We start from the raw sequence: 9,528 nt of genomic DNA on the forward strand, positions 1-9,528 counted from the left end.
GGATGATCGTTTTGATGTGTTCTTGGATTCGGTTTGAGAGGATTTTATTGAGTATTTTTACATCGATATTCATAAGGCAAATTGGTCTGAAGTACTCTTTCTTTGTTAGATCTTTGTGTGGTTTAGGTATCAGAGTAACTGTAGCTTCATAGAACGAATTAGGTAGAATANCTTCTGTTTCTATTTTGTGGTATAGTTTGAGGAGAGTTGGAATTAGGTCTTTGAAAGTCTGATAGAACTTTGGACTAAACCCATCTGGTCCTGGCCTTTTTTTGGTTGGGAGACTATTAATGACTGTTTCTAATTCCTTGGGGTAAATGGGACTGTTAAGATTGTTAATCTGATCCTGATTTTACTTTGGTACCGGGTATCTGTCTAGGAAGTTGTTCATTTCATCCAGGTTTTCCAGTTTTGTTGATTATAGTCCTTTACAGGAAGATCTGATGATGTTTTGGATTTCCTCAGGATCTGTTGATATATATCTTCTTTTTCATTTCTGATTTTGTTAATTAGGATACTGTCCCTGTGAGCTCTAGTTAGTCTGGCTATGGGTTTATCTATTTTGTTAATTTTCTCAAAGAACCAGCTCCTGGTTTGGTTGATTTTTAGAATAGTTCTTTTTGTTTCCACTTGGTTGATTTCAGCCCTAAGTTTGATTATTTCCTGGTGTCTACTCCTCTTGGGTGAATTTGCTTCCTTTTGTTCTAGTGCTTTTAGATGTGATGTCAAGCTGCTAGTGTATGCTCTCTCTAGTTTCTTTTTGGAGGCACTCAGAGCTATGAGTTTTACTCTTAAGACTGTTTTCATTGTTCCCATAAGTTTTGGTATGTTCTGGCTTCATTTTCATTAAACTCTAAAAAGTCTTTAATTTCTTTCTTTATTTCTTCCTTGACCAAGGTATCATTGAGTAGAGTGTTGTTCTGTTTCCATGTGAATGTTGGCTACTATTTATGATGTTATTGAAGATCAGCCTCAGTCTGTGGTGATCTGATAGGATGCATGGGATAATTTCAATATTTTTGTATCTGTCAAGGCCTGTTTTGTGACCGATTATAAGGTCAATTTTGGAGGACATACCATGGGGTTCTGAGAAGAAGGTATATCCTTTTGTTATAGGATAAAATGTTCTGTAGATAACTGTTAAATCCATTTGTTTCATAACTTTGGTGAGTGTCCATGTGTCTGTTTAGTTTCTGACGAAAATATCTAATAAAATAAGTTAAAAAATATCTAATATCTAATATCTAAGAAAATAAGTTAAAAAACATGTTTAATTCATTTAAGGTGAACTATTAAAAGTTTTCATGGTACTGTGAAATAGAAATGTACAAAAGTATGTGTGGCCTGATTATTAATCCAGGCATTATAGAGGAGAATGTGATTGGCACTGGCTTCCTCCCCAAGAGAAATCATCACATTGTATAAAACTTCTCCAGTTATTTGTGTGCAATGGACATAGATATAATAAAATGTTACAGCATTCAAAAAAAAAAAAGATTCTTATGCTTACCTTTTGCCATCTGGAAATCTCTGGTGTTAATGTTCAAGCTGTCTCTGGCTGGAGTTTGATCCTCCTGTGATTCTGTTAGCCTCTGTCAGCACTCCTGGGAACCCAACTCTTCCCTGAATCCCTGTGGTCAGAGCACTCTCTGCAGGCAAGCTCTCCTCTAGCAAGGCAGGTGCCCAGAAGTCTGGAGCTCTGATCCTCCTTCTGAGTCCTGAGGTCAGAGCCCTCCCTGTAGGCCTACTCTCCTCCTGTGATTCTGAAGGACCTGCAGTGTGGAGGGTCCTCCAGAGCGCTCTGCTGCCTCCACTGGAGTTAAGAAGACAGATAGCAGGGGTGGCCCAGACCGGACCGGAACCCTGCCTCTGGGCAGGCAGTGTTCCCTTGTCCCTGTTTCTGGATTCTCTGGAGTTGATTGTGTTCCACTTACCCACGATCCCGAGGACCTGTGGTATGGAGATTCCTCTGGAGTGCTCAGCTGCCTTCACTAGGGTTCAGAATATAGATCAACAATTTCCCTATTCTTGTCTGTACCCAAGATCTTCTGTGGGTCTTCCTCCGTCAAATCTGATTCCTATTATATTGTAGGGAGTCCCAAGCCTTTTTTTGTTGTTGTTGTTGTTTTGTTGTTGTTTTGTTTTGTTTTTTGTTTTTTGTTTTTGTTTTGTTTTTGTTTTTTGTTTTTTTTGTTTTTTGTTTTTTTGTTTTTGTTTTTGTTTTTGAGACAGGGTTTCTCTGTGTAGCCCTGACTGTCCTGGAACTCTGTAGACCAGGCTGGCCTTGATTTCAGAGATCTACCTGCCTCTGCCTCCCAAGTGCTAGGATTAAAGGCATGCACCACCATGCCTGGCAAGTACACAGTCTTTTGTTCTATCCTTTGACCACAAATCTTGATTCTCCCTCCAGATATATCATGCCTTTGGTCCAGCAGTTTTTTGTTTGTTTGTTAGTTTTGTTTTTCAGTTTGAATTGAAAGTATCGACTGATCCAATTTACCAGCCTCCTTTTTACTAGGTCTGCAGTATTTTGACCTCTCTCAAAAAGAATGTTCAACACCATAGCCACTGAACTTATTACCACATTAATTTTGATAATTTAAAGTAATTTAAAACTATTAATATTTATTGAGAAAGGGTATTTATGTATAGTCCAGGCTGATTTGGATTTGGTCTGTAGCTTAGTCTGAACTTAAACTTCCAAGGACTCTTTCTGTATCTTTCTATGTCTCCCAAGTATTCAAATCAAAGGCATGTGTTTATTTATTTAGTGTCTATGTACCTTTGAAACTGTTCATATAAACTTTTATTTCTTTCTCCCATCTTTGGAAATTAATTTCTATATAGATTCATTTATCTTGCCCTTACTTTTCTTAATTTAATACCCTTTTCTGTATTAAACTCTATTTAAATTTACTTAAATTCTCTTTCATTTATTATGAACATATTCCCAGGTCATCATATATTTGTTCAGTTTTTGGGTTGTGCCATGTGCCATGTGCTAGGGTGAGCTGTAATCAATTCTCCCATGGTATCCTGCAGTTACAAAATCCATGATCAGTCCAGCATGACACTTTTTTTTTTAATTAACTCTCATGAGATGACATTATTTCTCCCATGGGAACCCCATATTCCAAGGAGACAGATTGGCTGCTCAGAATATCTTGAAACTCTATCCCATTAGTTTTCATGAGCATAGCTTTTCTTTTTCTGTTAGATAAAAGCAAAAGAACACTTCTCAATCCCAACTCTGGGTCTCCACTTACAAGCTGAATGTATCTTTCCTCAGGCAAAATGATTTTAGGCAACAGAAAAGAATTATCTTTCAAATTGAAATTATAAAATTGCTTTATGTGGATAAATACACTCATATTCCCCTTTGTATTTATATAAATTGTATATAATAATATATAATAATAATATATATGGACCTTCCTAATCCTAATTATAATTAATTATGCAAAAAATTATGAAAAAATGTCATTTTGAATTTGAGACTATTTTCTAAAAGTGGCTGTATCTATCGGTGGTAGGTCTAGTCCTAATTTTATTTTGCAGACGGTGCTAGTCTAGAATTTACAGAGATCTACCTGTCTGCATCTCTTGTGTCTGCTGTGTTTTAGCTCAAACACTGTTCTGTACCTAGCCATGCAATCATGCTTTTGTTTACATGAAGAGGCTTTTCATCCTTCTGATCAATTCTGACCAGGGCAGCCAACCTAGAGCTTCATTTTTGCACACCACGAGAGCACTAATTCCCATATGACAGTACTGGGTCCACTGGCTATGCCAAGCTTGGGAGAATGGAGAACATGAAGGAACTTATCCTGAAACTGTAGTCTCTGAGAAGTCTCCACAGATTTTTTTCCATCCACACTTCCATCAATTGCATTCATTCCCTGTGTAACCTGGAGCTTCGTTCCTCCCTCTTCGGCACCACTATGGTCTACCCTTGGAAGAAGACCCAACTTCTGTGTTTTGTTTTTAAATTTAGTAAGGGCTTCTTTAAAAATGCTTTTTCCAAACCACTATGTAGATTCCTGATCCTTGGCTAGGAAACTTCATTTCAAGACAGATGTCTTGTGATGTTTGGGGAAGCTTTGGCTTTAGTCTCTCTCTCTCTCTCTCTCTCTCTCTCTCTCTCTCTCTCTCTCTCTCTTATTTTTTTTAATTGGGCATTTTATTTGTTTACATTTCAAATGTTATCCCTTTTCCTGGTTTCTGCTCTGCAAATTCCCTATCCTATCTCCCCTCACTCTGCTTCTATGAGGGTGCTCCCACACATGTCTGCCCCCTCACCTCTCTAGCATTACTATACACTGGGGAATCAAGCCTTTAGAGAACCAAGGTCCTCCCCTCCCATTGATGTCAGATAAGGCCCTCCAGCTCCTTCAGTCCTTCCTCTAAGTCTTCTACTGAGGTTCCTGTGCTCAGTCCAAAGTTTGGCTGTGAACATTCACATCTGTATTGTTTGTGATCTGGCAGAGCCTCTCAGGAGACAGCTCTATTAACCTTCTGTCAGTAAGCACTTCTTGGCATCAGCAGTAGTGTCTGGGTTTGGTGTCCTCATGTGGTACAGCTCCTCCTGAACCATGGCTGCCAGGATGCTGCAATGTTGCCACCTTGATCATACTGGACTGAACCTCTGAACCTGTAAGCCAGCCCCAATTAAATGTTGTCCTTATAAGACTTGCCTTGGTCATGGTATCTGTTCATAGCAGTAAAACCCTTATTACGTCAGTCAGATTCCCTAGGACTCTAGATAGAGTCAGATGTGAGCTACCATGTTCTCCCTAGGAGTCAAACCCCAGGTCTTCAGTTGGAGAAAAAAACTGCCTTTACCACCTGGCAAACTCTTTAGCATTTCTTCATTTATTAAGTGCTTGGAGTGAAACACAGTGGGATAATTACTGTTCTCTATAAAGACACCTCAAGAACATGATCATTTCCATACATAAAAAGTGGACAAAGATCCACTCATAAAACATCAAGAACTGCTTCAATATTCAAAAACCAAAAATTAAAAACAAATCCAAAAGTGTAGATTCAACTTCTTTTATTAATTATTGAAAATAAGTAGAGGGGAAGGATGAAGCTGTTACTCCACCTTCTTGATATGTATGAGAATGTGGAGTGAGCAAATAGACAAAGTATGTATGTTCAAATTCTCTAAAATCCTTTCAGCTAATTAGAAAATCATCAGAAAATGACCTTGTAGCATGCTAATATATTATTGATACAAAGAGGGACCATATAGGGATGAAATTTTTAGTTGGGGAAACCATCAGGCTTAAATAAAATTAAGATGTCTCCTAAAGGATCTGTCAAAAAATTGTATCTAACTTTCTATCATTAAGAGGCAGGTACTATAAAACACCTAAATAGTAACATTCATTACAAAGTACATGGAACCACCCAGAAAATGTTTGTTTTTTTGTTTTTCGTTGTGTTTTCTTAATAGAAACCCTTTATTGTATTGCATATTTCTCTTTCACTCCTTTTTTATTGGATATTTTCTTTATTTATATTTTAATGTTATCCTCTTTCCCTGTCTCTCCAACCCCAGAAACCCCCTATCCCATCCCCCTCCCTCTACTTCTATGAGTGTGTTCCCCCACCCACACACCCACTCCCACCTCACAGCCCTGACATTTCCCTACTGGTATATCAAGCCTTCACAGGAGCAAGTTCGTCTCCTCCCATTGATGCCCTACAAAGCCATCATCTGCTACATATGTGGCTGGAGCCATGGGTCCCTCCATGTGTACACTTTGGTTAGTGGTTTAGTACCTGGGAGCTCTGGGGGGGTCTGGTTGGTTGATATTGGTGTTCTTCCTATGGGGCTGCAAAACCTTTCAGCTCCTTCAGTCTTTTCTCCACCTCCTCCATTGGGGTACATTGTGCTCAGTCCAATGGTTGGCTCTGAGCATCTGCCTCTGTAATTTCAGGCTCTGGCACAGCCTAACAGGAGATAGCTATATCAGGTGCCTGTCAAGGAAGTGCTGCTTATAAAGAGCTCAACAAGAGTTAGTTAACTGACTGGAAATTGATTGAATTTATTCTGCACACCAAAATTATCAAAATTGCATGGGTAAGATGCAGAAGGGTCACAAATCCCTTCTGGTCTGTGCCAGTACCACGTCACCTAGGGTGTGGAGTGGGCAGTCAACCCCAAGGTCCCTAGAGGACTGCCCACACAATCTTAGGATCACTGGTGAGTGGAACACAACTTCTGTTCCAATCCAATTGTGCACAGGACCTGAGACAACACTAGGGAAGCAGAGACCCAGCCTGAACAGGGGAACAAATCCCTCCCAGTCTGTACCAGCTCCTGGTCACCAAGGGCACAGATTCGTAGGACACCACCATGGTTCCTAGCAGACTGCCCAAGCAATCTTAGGATCACTCGTGAGTGGAACACAACAACTGCTCCAATCCAATAGTGTCAGGCCTGTGACAGAAGAAACAAGGACCCCAGAGCATTTCCTGACCAGAGGCTCAGGTTCCTTTTAATCAGCTCAGGTTTACATTGGTTTCAAACAGACCAGACAACTCCACCATCCTCAAAGGAGACACCACTTCCACGNANTGTAACANNNCCAGGATCTTAGGANAACAGGATCCCAGGATAACAGGAGCTGGGTCACACTAATATTTGAGTGTCTCAGAGGAGATTGACTGCCAAGAACTCAGACACACCCAGAATCTCAGATTCACAGGTGCCCACAATCAAAGAATCACAGAGAAATCTGGACTCTGAGAAGTCCTGAATCAACTGGGATTATAGGAAGGACAGGCTTCAATCAGATATATTGAGGGCAGCAAGCACTAAAGATAATGAGATGACAGGAGGCAAGCATAAGAACAGAAGTAACAGAAACCAAGGTTACTTGGCATCATCAGAAACAAACTCTCCTACCATAGAAAGTCCTGGATATACCATCACACCAGAAAAGCAAGACATGGATATAAAATCACTTCTCATGATGATGATGGAGGACTTTAAGAAGGAAATTCTGGAAATCACAGGTAAACAGATAGAAGACTTTAAAGTAGAAACCCAAAAATCCCTTAAAGAGTTACAGGAAAATGTTACCAAACCCTACCAAAAGGAGATGAAAATGGATCTAAAAATGGAAGTTGAAACAATAAAGAAAACCCAAAGGGAGACAACTCTGGAGATAGATAACCTAGGGAAGAAATCAGGAAAGATAGATGGAAGCATCAGCAAGAGAATACAAGAGATGGAAGAGAGAATCTCAGGTGCAGAAGATTCCATAGGGAACATGGACACAACAATCACAGAAAATGCAAAATGCAAGAAGATCCTAACTCAAAACATCCAGGAAATCAAGGACAAAATGAGAAGACCAAACCTATGGATAATAGGAGTAGATGAGAATGAAGATTATCAAATTAAAGAGCTAGCAAATATCTTCAACAAAATTATAGAAGAAAACTTCCCATACCTAAAGAAAGAGATGCCCATGAATATTCAAGAAGCCTACAGAACCCCAAACAGACTGGACCAGAAAAGAAATTCCTTCCGAAATATAATAATCAGAACAACAAATGCACTAAGTAAAGACAAAATATTAAAAGCAGTAAGGGAAAAAGGTCAAGTAACATACAAATGCAGGCCTATTAGAATTACTCCAGACTTCTCACCAGAGACTATAAAGCCAAAAGATCCTGGACAGATGTTACACAGACCCTAAGAGAACACAAATGCCAGCCAAGGATACTATACCCAGCTAAACTCTCAATTAGCATAGATGGAGAAACCAAAGTATTCCATGACCAAATCAAACTCACACAATATCTTTCAATTAATCCAGCCCATCAAAGGATAATAACTGAAAAATACCAGTACAAGGACAGAAACCACGTCCTAGAAAAAGCAAGAAAGTAATCCTTCAAGGAACCTAAAAGAAGACAGCCAAAAGAACAGGATGCCAACTCTAACAACAAAAATGACAAGAAGCAATAATTACTTTTTCTTAATATCTCTTAATATCAATGGCCTCAATTCCCCAATAAAAGTCATAGACTAACAGATTGGCTCTGCAAACAGGTCCCAACATTTTGTTGCTTACAGGAAACTCATCTCAGGGAAAAAGACAAACACTACCTCAAAGTGAAAGGCTGGAAAACAATTTTTCAAGCAAACTGTCTGAAGAAACATGCTGGAGTACACATTCTAATATGGAACGAACTCGACTTCCAAACCAAAGTTATCAAAAAAGACAGGAGGGGCACTTCATACTCATCAAAGATAAAGTCTTCCAAGATAAACGCTCAATCTTGAATATCTATGCTTCAAATGCAAGGGTATCCACATTCATTAAAGCAACTTTAGTAAAGCTTAAAGCACACATTGCTACTCACACAATAATAGTGGGAAACTTCAACACCCCACTCTCATCGATGGACTGATACTGGAAACAGAAAATAAAGAGAGACACAATGAAACTAACAGAAGTTATGAAACAAATGGATTTAACAGATATCTATAGAACATTTTATCCTAAAACAAAAGGATATACTTTCTTCTCAGCATCTCATGGAACCTTCTCCATAATTGACCATATAACTGATCACAAAACAGGTCTCGAGAGATTCAAAAATATAGAAATTGTTCCATGCATCCTATCAGACCATCATGGTCTAAGACTGATTTTCAATAACAACATAAATAATATAGCACCAACATTCACTTGGAAACTGACCAACACTCTCCTCAATGATACATTGGTCAAGGAAGATATAAAGAATGAAATTAAAAACTTTTTAGAGTTTAATGAAAATGAAGCCACAATATACCCAAACTTATGGGACACAATGAAAGCATTCCTNAGAGGAAAACTCATAGGTCTGAGTGCCTCCAAAAAGAAACTGGAGAGAGCATACACTAGCAGCTTGACAGCACATCTAAAAGCACTAGAACAAAAGGAAGCAAATTCACCCAAGAGGAGTAGAAGGCAGGAAATAATCAAACCCAGGGGTGATATCAACCAAGTGGAAACAAAAAGAACTATTCTAAAAATCAACCAAACCAGGAGCTGGTTCTTTGAGAAAATCTACAAGATAGATAAACCCTCAGCCAGACTCATCAGAGAGCACAGGGACAGCATCCTAATTAACAAAATCAGAAATGAAAAGGTAGACATAACAACAGATCCTGAGGAAATCCAAAGAATCATCAGATCCTTCTACAAAAGACTATACTCCACAAATCTAGAAAACCAGGATGAAATGGACAAATTTCTAGACAGATACCAGATACCAAAGTTAAATCAGGATCAGATTAATGACCTAAACAGTCCTATTTCACCTAAATAAATAGAAGATATCATTAATAGTCTCCCAACCAACAAAAGCCTAGGATCAGACAGGTTTAGTGCACAGTTCTATCGGACCTTCAAAGAAGACATAATTCCAGTTCTTCACAACTTATTCCACAAAATAGAAACAGAAGGTATTTTACCCAACTCATTCTACGAAGCCACAATTACTCTGATACCTAAA

Source organism: Mus pahari, chromosome X (assembly GCF_900095145.1).
Source record: "Mus pahari chromosome X, PAHARI_EIJ_v1.1, whole genome shotgun sequence".
Taxonomy (NCBI): Eukaryota; Metazoa; Chordata; class Mammalia; order Rodentia; family Muridae; genus Mus; species Mus pahari.